The sequence below is a fragment of the Ruditapes philippinarum genome, unplaced genomic scaffold (genome assembly GCF_026571515.1).
Source record: "Ruditapes philippinarum isolate M1 unplaced genomic scaffold, ASM2657151v2 ctg4419_1_1_1_1, whole genome shotgun sequence".
NCBI lineage: Eukaryota > Metazoa > Mollusca > Bivalvia > Venerida > Veneridae > Ruditapes > Ruditapes philippinarum.
This window is the reverse complement of record NW_026864034.1, coordinates 61827-76207: the sequence shown is the minus strand read 5'-3', so window position 1 is coordinate 76207 and position 14381 is coordinate 61827. Positions and strand designations below refer to the sequence as shown.

Genomic DNA, 14381 nt, shown 5'->3' with positions numbered 1-14381 from the left:
ACGGTTTTAAAATATAAAGAATTTTTTTTTATAAGTAGTTGCCCTGCCCATCTTTTTACCACATAATTATATTAAGTTGTCATATATAATGACAAACATTAAATAGTTTGTCAGTGAAGTGGGAGGGAAGAGTGGTTTTACTTTATATTATGGAAAAAATATACAAATAATTTCAGATTGTGAATATTTCTCCATTATCTCAATTAGGAATGTAAAATGTATATATTTTGTTTTTTTGTTGTTTTTTTGTGTGAAAATTTCTTAATTATTTGAAGGTATCTAGCTTTAAAATTCTGTGAAAATGTTCTCTTATTAACACTGATTTGCAAGATATGACAAAATGATCAACTCTTAACTGATGACATTATTGGCCTGTTAGATGCTTATAATGTAACCTTAAATAATTTAGATGTAATTTGTATACTGGACATGTAGTGCAAGTATTTTGGACTTTTGAACTATATACCCTAATTGGGTGGGAATGGGGATTATATAATGCTTAAATTTACAAATTGACATGCAGGGGTATTTTCAACTATAATATTTGGGAGAAAGACCCTTGGCTTAAATTGGGGGAAAAAGTGGCATTTCATAAATTTGAGAAATTTTCAAATGTTGATAAGCTACAATAAATGACTTAAGTTTTATTCATATGACATATATGATCATATAACCTTCAATTAAGATTGTTTCTTAATTGTCATCAATTTTCTCAGAAATTGAAAGTGTTAAAACAATTTACAGCAGTTTGGACCACCCCTCCCCCCAAAAAAAAGATAAGAAGAAAAAAAATGCAAATATATAACCAGAGTCATTCATCTTAAGTCACTGATTCATGTGAATTGTAAAAGTATAAAAAAGGAGTTTTTCTTCAGTATAGCAGGTTTGAATGGAACATTATCAAAAAACACCTTTTTGGTAAACACTGCCCTCTGGTATCACTTGAGCTATAAGTGTAACTAACTAACAAACAGATTTCCTGGGACTGTTTTGAATAATTTATTTAATTGTGGAGCAGCATCCTTCTCTAGTATTACATGGTTTTGTTATTTACAACTGCAGAAGTTAAATGATTGCCAGTTGTCTGTTCCCAGACAAAATCAATATGTTGTTTCCTTTGCATCCAAGATTTATAATTTTGACTTTTGCAGTTGAGATTATTCTAGAGTATTAATAACCTTTGCATTTGAGATATTTAGATAATTGAAAATTATATATGAGCCGTGTCATGACAAAACCAACAATGGCTTTGCGACCAGCATGGATCCAGACCAGCCTGCGCATTTGCGCAGTCGAATGCGCAGTCTGATCAGGATCCATGCTGTTCGCTATCAGTTTCTCTACTTGTAATAGAGTTGGTAAGCGAACAGCATGAATCCTGATCAGACTGCACGGAGGCGCAGGCTGGTCTGGATCCATGCTGGTTGCAAACGCACTATGTTGGTTTTGTCATAGCGCAGCTCATATATATTAGATTAATTTCTCTGTAGTATTATGTAAGCTAGATGAAATGATTAATTTCTCGAGTGTCAGTTTTTATCTATATACATGTATACATATACATGTATATACTAAGTATTTCATCAAGAAAGGAATTAATGTACAATATTTCTTTATAATTTGATCCCCATAGGAATATATATATACTAATTGTCCTTGCAAGTTTTTGAAGCGGATCAACAGCAATAATTTCTGTCATGAAACAAAAAAAAAGCTGGTTGTAAAATACAAGAAAAAAATCACTGCTTATATAATGTGGTCATGTGCATCATATATTTAAAACACTGAAATGTGACCATGTGTATTAATTTTCTTTGAAAATTGTGAATATCAGCGGCTGACTGAGGAACAGTATGAAATTATTACATGATCAGTATTTATGCCCTTGCCATGTGATTACAGACAAACTAATTCTGAAAATGCTGTTTGCTGGTGTTCATAGATACAAAGTTTTTCTTTGGCAACTTTGTATATATATTTACAAAGTTTGAACAAGGGATAGGTCAGTCAGTTAGATTTCACCATATGGTACTATGTAAATCACCTGGTAATGTTTGTGCATTGTTTGTAATACATCAGAGAATTAAGGTTTTTATGTTTTTAATTAATATATGCATTTATATTATTAAAATTAAAAATTAATGGTTTGGGAAAAAAATCACATTATTATATGTTGCCACTAAATTCCTATGCATACTCTGAAAACTCACAACAAATATCAAACTTTAATATGCCACGAAATTGGTCAGTATTATGTAACCCCCAGATTGCAGACAATTTATGTATGGTAGCATTAGCAACTGATGAGAAAGGTTTGAAACAACTAGTAAGATGTCTGGCTGATGTGCTCCTTTATTTAACAAATAAGTTCCAGATATTATAGTGATGTAACATGAATATATACTGGAATGTTTTATCAATGGATTCATTATCTTGTAACTTAGATAAGGAACATGGGGCCTATAATACTTGCAATTCCATGAGATTGTTTATTATATTGTAGTTCCAATACATACATGTAACTATGATATATCCACCTGTCCTACACTTAAAATCCAACAACATTTCAAACCACAAAGACTGTCAGAGAGTGAAATACTGTAAATTAATGTTTGTGTTGTTATAATTTATTACTGATTACAAAATGTTTCTCATATATACAAAATAATATGACTGTTCTCATTTTTGAAACAGTATTTGCATGCAATAATATTACCAGTTTAAAGAAGGAGGGACTGTTTGGCTGTGGCTGTCACTAAGGTGATTAAGATGTGCCATTGACTTACTCAACCCAGGAATGGCCAGGGTTTGAAGCCTTAATTAAATTGAGTAACTGTCAATGACATGTTGTCTCACAGGGTCTTCATAATTAACAGATTGGTGGTCCATATCATCAAAAATCAGTTGTATTTTCGTCCTGTAGATTAAAATATCCCCATTGACCCCTGGCCAAATCTGTTGTTTTTACTGGCTCTTCAGATCTGTTGCCTCAGATAAAAATGAAAATCCTAGTCCTCATACTGACACCAGTACAGTGTATAAAATTTGAAACTGGTACAAAGTGGAACATTTATATAAAATTATATAGATATATCACATTATGTAGACATCTTGAAAATCATAATGTTACAAAAACGAGCTGTCATGGCCAGCTTTACTTCCGAGTTACTTAACATAATTGTAAGAATAATAAATGACTGTTTATTATAACTAAAAAAATATTTCTTTAAATATTTTTAACTGTTAATTTTCTTTCAAGAATATATGGAAATTAAGCGTAATATGAAAGAAAAATTAAATAAGGTATGTAGTTTTGTTTTAAATATGTCATTTTACTTAAATGATTGAAAGTGTGATATTTTCGTTTTATAGATTTTACTTTTTGATAGGGATCCAGAGGTAGAAATCCCGCATAACAATTTTTTTAGTTGTTTGTCATTTATAGACAAAATCTGCTTTTAAATGACACATTAGAATATATCAAATTTTGTGTGAAATTATTTTATCTTGAGAGAATAAAATAAATATAGTCTTGCTGCTTTGAAGTGTGACTGTAACCTATTGAAGATATCGCCATTGATCATATTATAATTTTAAATACTTACCTTTAAATTAAAAGTTTTAATTTGACACAATGTGGCCCTCAAGCTCTGTTGCATGGTAAAGTAAATTATTTTTGTAATAGTCCCTCTCAATCAAAATTTAGGCTGGTGGGTACTATATGGGAGTTAGCTTGTATAGGACCATCAACAGTTGGTTGTTCGGTTTTGTGGGTTCTGGACAATATTTGTAAACACATTTGATATATATTATATACCGGTAGCAATCTTATGTGATGACCTCGCGTTGGATTGCTCTATGGCTCCATAGGGTCAAGGTCACTGTTACTAAAAATAGAAAAACCTGGTTTATAGAAAGCTTATAGGATCCCCTCCCCTCCAAGGATCAAGGTCAAGGTCACTTTGACAAAAAAAATAAGAAAATGGTTTCCGGCTTATTTGGAGAAGTTGAAAATTGCTTTCGGGGCCAGTAAGTGGAGACCTCACTTGGGGATTGCTTATGGAACTCTCAAGTTCTATTCATTTTGTAATACAAAAAAGGTTAACTTTCTAGATGGCTATTCTTCAACAATGAGGCATTTAATTTTTGTTATTTTTTTTTAATAAGGATTGTATCTAGGGTGTGGCGTCATAACACAGGTTTTTCTATCATAGTTTTTGCAATACAGTTTTAATTTTTTATATTATTTAAATTTTTCATTGTCACTGTTACTGTTATAATTGACAATATATAGGTCTTTTGGCACAGGAGTTCATTACTTTATAATTTTGATTTGAAAATGCAACTATTATAATACATTCGACATTGTATTCAGTATAATTTTTGTTTAACTCAGACAGTTGAGTATAATCTAGAGATGTATATGAACTATGAACTTGAGATATATGAACTAGATTTTGTTTGATCACATAGTTAAACACATACAGAGTAATTTGTCTAGCAATATAAAAATATGTAATAAATTTACAGTAAAACAGTTGAGGATGGGGCATAGGTTAGGCCACCTGTTATTACTGGGTTAGGAGAGCAAATTGTTTTTAAGACCAGTCTGACTCGAGTTTTGTTAAGACAGACATTTAACCTTTCATACACTGAATTTGTTGTTATGGACTTGCCCTACCTTGAGTTTGTTTAAATGTCTGATCAGTCCATTAAAGGTTTCAAGGAATTCAAGACCATTAAATCTGTAATACTAATAATTTATGATATTTAAATGTAATACAGTATAGATACATAGATAACAAATTTTCTGTACATCAGTTAACAATGGATACATGTCTAGTTTTCTTTCAATTAGAAATATATATTGTAGCAATAAATTATCAAAGAAGAAAAACTTTAAAAGAGGGTGTAGTGCATATACAGCGTACCTGATAAATAAACATTGAAAGCTATAAAATAATTTTAATTACTTGGTAAACATGTAAACAAGTAAATATTTTGATATACCTTTTGCTGTATAATTATAAAGTGGGATATTTGTTTATGCATCTGTACATACTAATAATTTAATATGTTATTTAAATGTTATACAGTATAGATATATAGATAACAAATTTTCTGTACATCAATTAACAACTGTCGTCATTTTCTGCTTCAAATATTATAAAAGCAATTATTTCATAAACCTGAAATAACAAAATATGAAGAAAAATAATGTTTGTAATTTTGTGCTGGAACGGTTTCTGTATAATTTTCTTCGCTAGAAAGGTTTCTAGCTGTTTAATTGATAATTGCCAATTTTCGCTTTCAGGCTTCAGATTTTTGACCGGAAAAATATGTACATGTCTTTTCAATATTAATCAAAGCAACCCCAAGTCTGCAGTTCATTGGACAGCTTAAAATGCAGCATAACATAATTATGTCCAGTGTAACTTATGTCCTTTGTGAAATAAACTGTATAAAACAATTAATATTTTAAGCCATTATTGCATTTAAATTTGATTACTGTGATTAACTTTGATTGAATATAATTTGTTGGTATGAACAAATAAACAAATGCAATATGTATTTTCAATCAAATATTATCTTTATTTTTATTTCCATGGTCAAGGAAATAAAGGTACTATCTTGTGCAAGTTGTTGTTGTCATCATCTTAGTCTTACTGGTAGACATCTGTTGAAATATAAAGTCTTAAGATATAAATACAGGGGATTATTGTGTTCATTTTACATCATAATGTTTTAATTAAGACCATTCATTATAGAAGCCTGCAAGGTAAGAAGTCTGCATGGTAGATGATCTAGCTGTTGGAGGTTTGGTTAACTAGGGGTTTAAACTAAACAATTTACATCTGGAGTTAATATTTGTTGAACAAAATATCTCTGTAAATATGTATGTTTTAGAATTTGCCTTGCACTTGATCCCCCTTGATTAAGTTTTGTCTGAGCTGTCAAAATGATGTGTGTGTGGTTGGGGGGACAGGGTGGGGGGGCTCCCTTTTACAATTGTTGTTGTTTATGTTATGTTGAATGATCTAGCTATCATTCTTATTCAGTCTGATTCCAAAACAAGTCTCATGGGACACTATTTTATTGCCCCCACTTCATTTGCTGTCATAGTGGAATATTTCTGTATATAAGGCAAGTGTCACAAACCTTTGATTGATGAAACTCTTGTTCTTGATTTTAAGTATCTCATGTGTCCTGGTGACCTTGCAGGATCTTCAATTCATGTGCCAAAATTCAGCACTGTCAAATTTTTCTCCCCCAAACCCCTTCTTAAAAAGTACATGTATAGTATTCTAAAATATTCTCCCTTTTTACTTTTTTACTTTTTTTTTTAAATCCCCATAAAAAACAACCATTTTTAAAACATTTTTACCTGTCAATTTTTGCCAAAAGCAGAGGCCCTTGAAAATATCATGTGAGATTAAAAATTCCCCCTCATACAACGAAGAATATGTAGGTACTGTTCCCCCTAAAAAGAGAGGGCCCTGCCTTAATTAACCTAATTACCTCAAAGCAAATGAACTTGCAATCAAAAGGGTTCATTCACAAGTAATCATGACCAGCCTCCGTCCTCCACAACTGAAGCAGTGTCTATTCTAGGAGGGGCGATGGGGGGATTCACCCCTATTTTTGAGAATTCACCCGTATTTTTTGAGAGGAAGGGGGAAAATTTTACATAGACAAAGAAGGAAAAAGATCAACAAATGTAATAAATTCTCACTTTTCGATAACAATCCCCCCTGTTTTTCAAATCCTAGAATAGACACTGCTGAAGACCTAAGTTTTCTCAACAATTTTTCAGAGGACAAGGCTATGGTAACCAAGGTGTCTTTTGACCTACTGACCTCAAAATTAAAATGGGTCATCTCTGGTTATGGCAAACTTCCACATAAAAAATCTAAGGATTGTAGGCCAAAGATTTCTCTAGTTTAACAAAGTGTAATTGGCAAGGCTCAAGGCTATGGTGACCTAGACCTTCTAACCTTAATTCTAATAGGGGTCATTCTACTAGTCATGGCCAATCTCTACACCAAATCAGGACTGTATGTAAAAATGTTCTCTAGGTATCGGTTAGACAAGCTTTTGGTTGTCAAGGTCATGGTACCTTTACTTTTGACCTCACTGTTACCTAGACTTTTGACCTCATAATTAAAAACAGGTCATTTACTTTAGTTATGACCTGATAGTACCTCCAGACTGTAGGCTAAAGCTTTCTGTAGTTTTTGGTTAGACAAGGAAAAATTGAATCTTGATATACCGTGATGCACACTGCCAGACAAATAGACAAACCTCTTTGCAGTTGCCTATATGTTTTTCCGATTGCAACTACTATATAATTATGACATACTTTGAATATATTAATTAATACAGTCTTACGGCTGTCTTATATCTGTGACATTTTGAATTAATAAATCACTCATGTGTCAACAATAAACAGTTCTGAATTCTAAAATAGGAAAATACAGAGCCAGTTTAGACATAGACATTTATGATGATGGGTCAGTTAATGGTAATTGACCATTATTAGTTGAAATAATGTATTCAGTTTAGTTTTATGTACTTTTTTTGTAAATGTCAAAGGTTATCTTGTGACCTATTAACTGATCAAACTTTAATACAGTAAGATATATTTATATCATTTAAATTAATTCAAGGTCGATACATTAAAATTTTGTAATTAGTTTTTTTTGGTGACTGAAAAAAAAACATTTTGGTAAAATTTTGGGCTATGTACATTGAACTGAATTCAACAACAGACTAAAAGAAATAAGCTGAAAGAAGTAAAAGGCAGTTATCAGGACATTAATACAAATTGATGTTTTCTTAACTCTCTTAAATTACAAGTGTGCATTGGCAGCTATTTACCAGACACTGCATAATGTCTTTATACTACTTGTTTTTCCTATGCACCTGAATGTAAAGCTCATCATTCTGAATTTCGGTTAATAGTATTTACTTAACTAGACAAAAAAGAGCATGGAGTACATATTGTATAGTATCTGGTGAATCAATCAGTGCACGAGATCATTGATGCCGTTTGTCGACTCATCGGCTGATGCGAGTTGGCCAATCATAGCATTTCTTGTAAAGCTTTTATGATTCCACATGGTCCGATGATAAAAATCCAACATACTTTTCTGACATCAAACAATCCTCAATGAATACATATATTCACCAGTAAACTGCTTCATAATTAGAACATGCTTTTTTAATGGTCTTTTTAATACTGTAGTATTTATCAGGAAAAAAATATTTTAGTAAAAGCTTAGTAATAGCTGACCCGGGGGCCTTCTTGAGAAATGCCACGAGAGTTCATGTTGTTTTGTTTTATAGAAGTGACTACTCAACACTAATGTGTTTAGAAGGATTATGTTTAGTTGTTAAATAGTTAAAGTCAGGTATATGTCTTGGGAAGAAATACTTAAGTAGAAGATGATGATGAGATCTTAAAGGAAACAGGTTCATTATGTGAAAGCTTTGTTAAAGGGACTTGACCACATTTCTTGGGTGATTTTCTCTTAAAAATAAGTTAGCGAATACAAACTATTATATCTCTCAATGACCTTTCAGCTTCATATTAATGACTAAATGAGTCAATGATTTCATTATTTTAAGTTGACATTCAATGACATACCTGCCCTGTCCTCTTTCCCCCATCCCACTAAAACATTTAACTTTAAAGAATTATTAGTCCCCTACCGGTTTACCGGAGGGGACTTGAGGTTTACCCTCCGTCCGTCCGTCTGTCCGTCTGTCTGTCAGTCCGAGCAGACGAGAGCTACATTATGAGGTTTAGGTTTATGTACAGGCACTCTGTATGGGGTTCATTCCGTAGAGACATGTATTTATGTGGTTAAAAATGCTCTTATGGGGTTAAAAAAATTTGCTCTTGTGGGGTTAAGAGATCAAAGGAATAACCCCACAAAACGTCTGCTAAGTATGTCCGTCAGTCCGTCCGTCCACAAAACTGGATCCCGTGATAACTTGAAAAGTACTGGAAATATTTTTATGAAACTTGGTATATGGATAGATGGCAGTATGGAGATTATGCACGTCTTTTTCTTTTCTTCCTATGTTGAAAATTCTGGTTGCTATGGCAACAAATAGGCTGAAAATATGACAAATGTTACACATAAACTGGATCCAGTGATAACGCAAAAAGTACTGGAAATATTTTTATGAAACTTGACATATGGGTAGGTGGCAGTCTTGGGATTATGCACATCTTTTTCTTTACTTCCTATGTTGAAAATTCTGGTTGCTATAGGCAACAAATAGGCTGAAAATATGGCAAATTTTACACATAAACTGGATCCAGTGATAAAAGCAAAAAGTACTGGAAATATTTTTATGAAACTTGACATATGGGTAGATGGCAGTCTTGAGATTATGCACATCTTTTTTCTTCTTCCTATGTTGATAATTCTGGTTGCTATGGCAACAAATAGGCTGAAATTATGGCAAATTTTACACATAAACTGGATGGGGTTCTAACCGGTAGGGGACTTATGGATTGCTTGCAATACTATGATAATTGCTTGTTGTCTTATTGCTTAAGGCACTGAAGGCTTGGTTACTTACAATCCCTTTAAACATGTAAATATAGCTGTCATAATAATTCAGTTAAAAACATATTGATGATACATTAGTATCAGATGACAAATGCTGCTGATACACTAATATGATACACTAATATATTGTTTAAATTTAACTTATAAATATTTATCTGTAATTCACTTTCCTACCTGTTTTACTAAAAAACATGTTCTGTTCATACAATTATGTCTTTCTTAATTCCCATGATTGTTAATTCCTATGTTTGTTAATTCCCATGTTTTATTAATGCCCATGTTTGTTAATTCCAATGTTTGTCAATGCCTATGTTTATTAATGCCCATGTTTGTTAATGCCTATGTTTGTTAATTCCCATGTTTATTAATGCCCATGTTTATTAATGCCCATGTTTGTTAATGCTCATGTTTATTAATGCCCATGTTTGTTAATGCCCATGTTTATTAATGCCCATGTTTGTTAATGCCCATGTTTATTAATGCCCGTGTTTATTAATTCCCATGTTTGTTAATGCCCATGTTTGTTAATGCCCATGTTTGTTAATGCCCATGTTTATTAATGCCCATGTTTGTTAATGCCCATGTTTGTTAATGCCCATGTTTGTTAATGGCAATTTTGTTAATGCCCATGATTGTTTAAATGCCCATGTTTGTAAAATTTAAGTGCTGGATAATTATTTTGGTCTTGATAACCAAGGGGTGATTATTTTATGATAATTTGACCATAATTGGCAAATGTGCAGAACCCCAGGTGTGCCATTCCCTGGATTTTTCCTCACCATTTTTTTGTCTTCTCTGCTAAGATGTAGCAAAGCATAGTTCCTTTACATTAGCCATGGACACCTGCTTCTGTATTATGTTTGGGTGAATTTTCATAATTTTTAGACTAGATTAATTGGTCAATCAAAATTACTGATTTTTGTGTCGCCTCTACGGAGTAGTGGCGACTCTACGGAGTAGTGGCGACATATAGGGATCACTTCTCCGTCGTCTGTCTGTCCGTCTGTCTGTCTGTCTGTCTGTCCGTGCGTCCGTCACAAAACTTGTCCGGACTACTCCTCATAAACTACTGGTGCAATTTCATCCAAACTTTACAGGAATGATCAGTACCAAGTCTAGTTGTGCATATTGTCAGCATTTTCCGGTTCAATGATTTTTGTCAGAGTTATGGCCCTTTAATAATTTTTATTTTTAAAGTTTGTCCGGACTACTTTTCTTATACACTCATGCAATTTCAATGAAACTTTACAGGATTGATCTGTAGCTCAAGTCCTTGCGCATATTGCAAGGGTTTTTCCGGTTGAAATGATTTTTTGGCCGAGTTAGGGCCCTTTGATAAAAAGGTGTTTTTTTCTGTGTGTTGCCAGATACGCAAAAGCTTGTCCGGACTACTACTCATAAACAACTGGTGCAATTTTATCCAAACTTTACAGGAATGATCAGTACCAAGTCTAGTTGTGCACTGTCCGTCTGTCTGTCTGTCTGTCACAAAATTTGTCCCAACATGAAATTTGCCTTCATGAGGCGACACATGTGATTACTGATCGCTCTTGTTTTCAAAATGTGTATTGATATTGATTGGCAGACAAAATATCAACAATATGTTGGTTTTGATATTGTTTCTATCAATTTCAGCTCTAAATGAAAGTAAGTCAAAATGATGAATGAAATCAGTCACCCCAATCTATATTTTTGTACTTGTTTATAAACGATTTTTGAACAAACAGGACATAACCTTTAATACGTGACATGTGAAAAAGGGAATTGAAAAACACTAATTAAGATAATGGAAAAATGATTGATGGTTGGTGACGCAGAAAATCATAAAAGGTAAAACCACTTTAATACGTGGTCATCTAGAAAATCAAAAATATATCTAAGTAATAAAGTGGCTTGTAATAGCTGTTCACGTATTTAGTTTGTTAAGTTGTAAGTGGATAATAAGATAAGCTATTTAGATACTGTATATTTTATTAAGATTAAGTAGAGTGATAATTCCTGTATATATAATATTACTTGTAATTAACCAACTTTTTGCTGTGACTACGTGTCTACAAAGCAATTGGTCACATTGGTCGTACCTTCCTTTAACAAGTTACCATAATTCCTATTAATCGAATCTTTTATGTGTTAGGTACAAAAAGGCAAATTTTCCCTATCAATTCAATATAGATTTTATTGCTTTAATTACATGTACCTATCAAATTGATGATATCTGCCCGTAATGATGGTTGTACAAATAAGACACCTAAAGTACTGATATAAAATCAATTATTGCTATTAGAATTAATGTATTTTATGATTAAAAGCATTGCTTTAAGAGATAGTAATGTTGCAGACTACATGTACCTACCCATGCACATAAGTCACTGCTTTCCAAAATATTTTATGGCCAAACTTCAAAAAAATTATTTTGCGTTAAACATTAAAGGAGTGTCTGTAAATGAGAATCACATCTTTTTTATTATTGTTCCATGTTTTTAACATTATAAATATGCAAAATGGGAGGTTTATTGAATAAAACTTAATAAATTTTTATTTATAAGCTTTGTAAAGATCCCAACCATTCAAAATTTTCATTTTTGAAATCAATGATTTCATTCAGGTGCTATTTCATTCAGTAATAAAAAGAATTACCTACCTGCCCTATTTTAACTAAATCTGTCTCAGTCGTGTCCATATTGTAACATTTTAAACACAACAAGAGCAGATGTGGTATAATGGTTAAGATGTTTACTGGGTTGTTGATGTAAGCCTTACCCAGGAATTGTGAACTGTGCTCACAATTGTATTAATTGGTTATAATAATTATAATTATCCTGGGATCATAGACCAAAAAAAATGCGCAGTGATTTGCCGAGTTCCAGATAATATCTTTAGCTGGCTTGTAAGAAATTATTTCTGTATGTAAACTTAATTAGGACTTTAAATAGTAACAAATTTCAACATGACACAAAAAGTCATGACTAAAAGTGTAAATTGAGTTTCTTGCTTGTGACTGAACTTTTCATATTACCATAATTACCTGCTCAACTTGTCAGCAAGGGAACTGCGACATTATGCCAACATGGGGCTGTCCGGTTACTCACCTGATCTTTCTCCATGTATTAACCTTTTACTGTTTCATCTCATTTAACATCAGTCTCCATGTTATGATTTATCAAATGATAATTCAGGGCAGTGATTATCCTTAAATTAACACCAAAGTGAGATATATTGAACGTTTGAATTTGTCATCTATTATTTTGATAAAGTTATGTCAAGGGGTTGACATAAAGTTCAACCCAAGTTTCAATAACTGATAACTAGATTCCCTTTTAAATGATCAAATGATCACTCAGTATGGTTATTTATTTTGACAAATGAATATTTGTAATTTTTTTCTTTTCTTTGAAAAATATATAGAGCTTGACTATACCGTATAATTCATGAGTCTGTCGATAAGAAAATCAAAGTTTTTTTTTTTTTTTTTTTTTTTTTTTTAAAATTTGTTTGCTCTTGAATTTCTTTTTTTTTTTTTTTGTGAATGAAAGTTTTCTCGGTCACTGGAGCATTTTCTTACCTTATCTGTTTGTTCAGGTGTAAGGAAATGAATGAATCTGTGATATGTAGGTAATAAAAAAAAGTGTAGACGAGATTTATCGTTGTCATACATTCCAATTCTGATGAGTTTCTTCTATCTTTTTGTAGTTCCATTTTTTGTTATTTCATTAAGATGTGCAATGCATCTCATAAAATTTTTACCATGTGATGATGAAAAACTTTGATTAAAATTCGGTTACAATTACACATCTGACATAATTATATAAACCTAGTTGTAAAATTTGGTGTTTTGATGACGAGGTTACAATATTTTTATTGTCCGAAAATATTAACCTCCCCTTTTTTTCATACATTATCCAGTTGTGTTGAACATACTATTTTGAGACTTTTTAATAAGACCAGACCAATTGTTTTTAGGGGCACCTGGTCAATGTTGAAAACACTACCGAAACTCAAGCTAACATGAAAACTCTGTTCTGGCTGTGAGTGTTTAAGTAATTGAATTACTGCCTATCATCACAAATTATGCTTAAGGTCAGATAAAGAATAGTAGCTCTTTAAAATTAAAAGCAAATTTGAATTAAATGCTAATATGGCTTGATGACCATTATCCTTTTTGTTGACTCAGACAAGCTTTATTTGGCAATCTTATTTTAAACACAATGGATAAAATTTTTGAAACTCTTGCATCTAAATTAGTTAATGTCAGACATCAGATTAGAACTTTAGCAGTGACCGAGTTTCACTATTTTTTTGTTTTTGTTTTTAACCCTGCTAAGTTTGTTTAAGCCAAGCCAAATTCTTAGCCTGACATAGTGTTAAAGTTAATCAATCTTGATATCCCCAAAGATTCTAGTTGACCGTTCCAAAAACTGCAGCTGGACAAGCCCATTTATGAAATTTAGCAGGTTAAGTGTCAAGACTTAGGGATATAATCTGTTATCAGTTAAAAGACTTTCCATTGCTCTAAGACACCCCATAAATCTTCTTGTATAGGAAAATTGCAAATCTGCATTGAATTTTACACTTGAACTTTAACAGAGACAGAATTTGTCTTGTGCAAAATCAATACAGTGCAGAAAAAGTGGCTCACTGTATGAATGAAATATCATGAGCAGGGTTTGATTTGCAGAGATATTATTTAGTTTAACCACATAAACACCTAATTTTACTATCATTTATTGACAAATATCACTACATGCAAAACCTGGGTAAATAAAAAAACTTGTTTTAACAAAAGGAAGGTAACTTTTA

General features: G+C 32.1%; 1 protein-coding gene across 2 annotated transcripts in view; it reads left to right on the top strand.

Annotated features, from left to right (window-relative positions):
* Positions 1-14381, top strand: part of LOC132724214 (chondroitin sulfate synthase 1-like) — a 34251-nt gene that overhangs the window by 3134 nt on the left and 16736 nt on the right. The window lies entirely within an intron of this gene.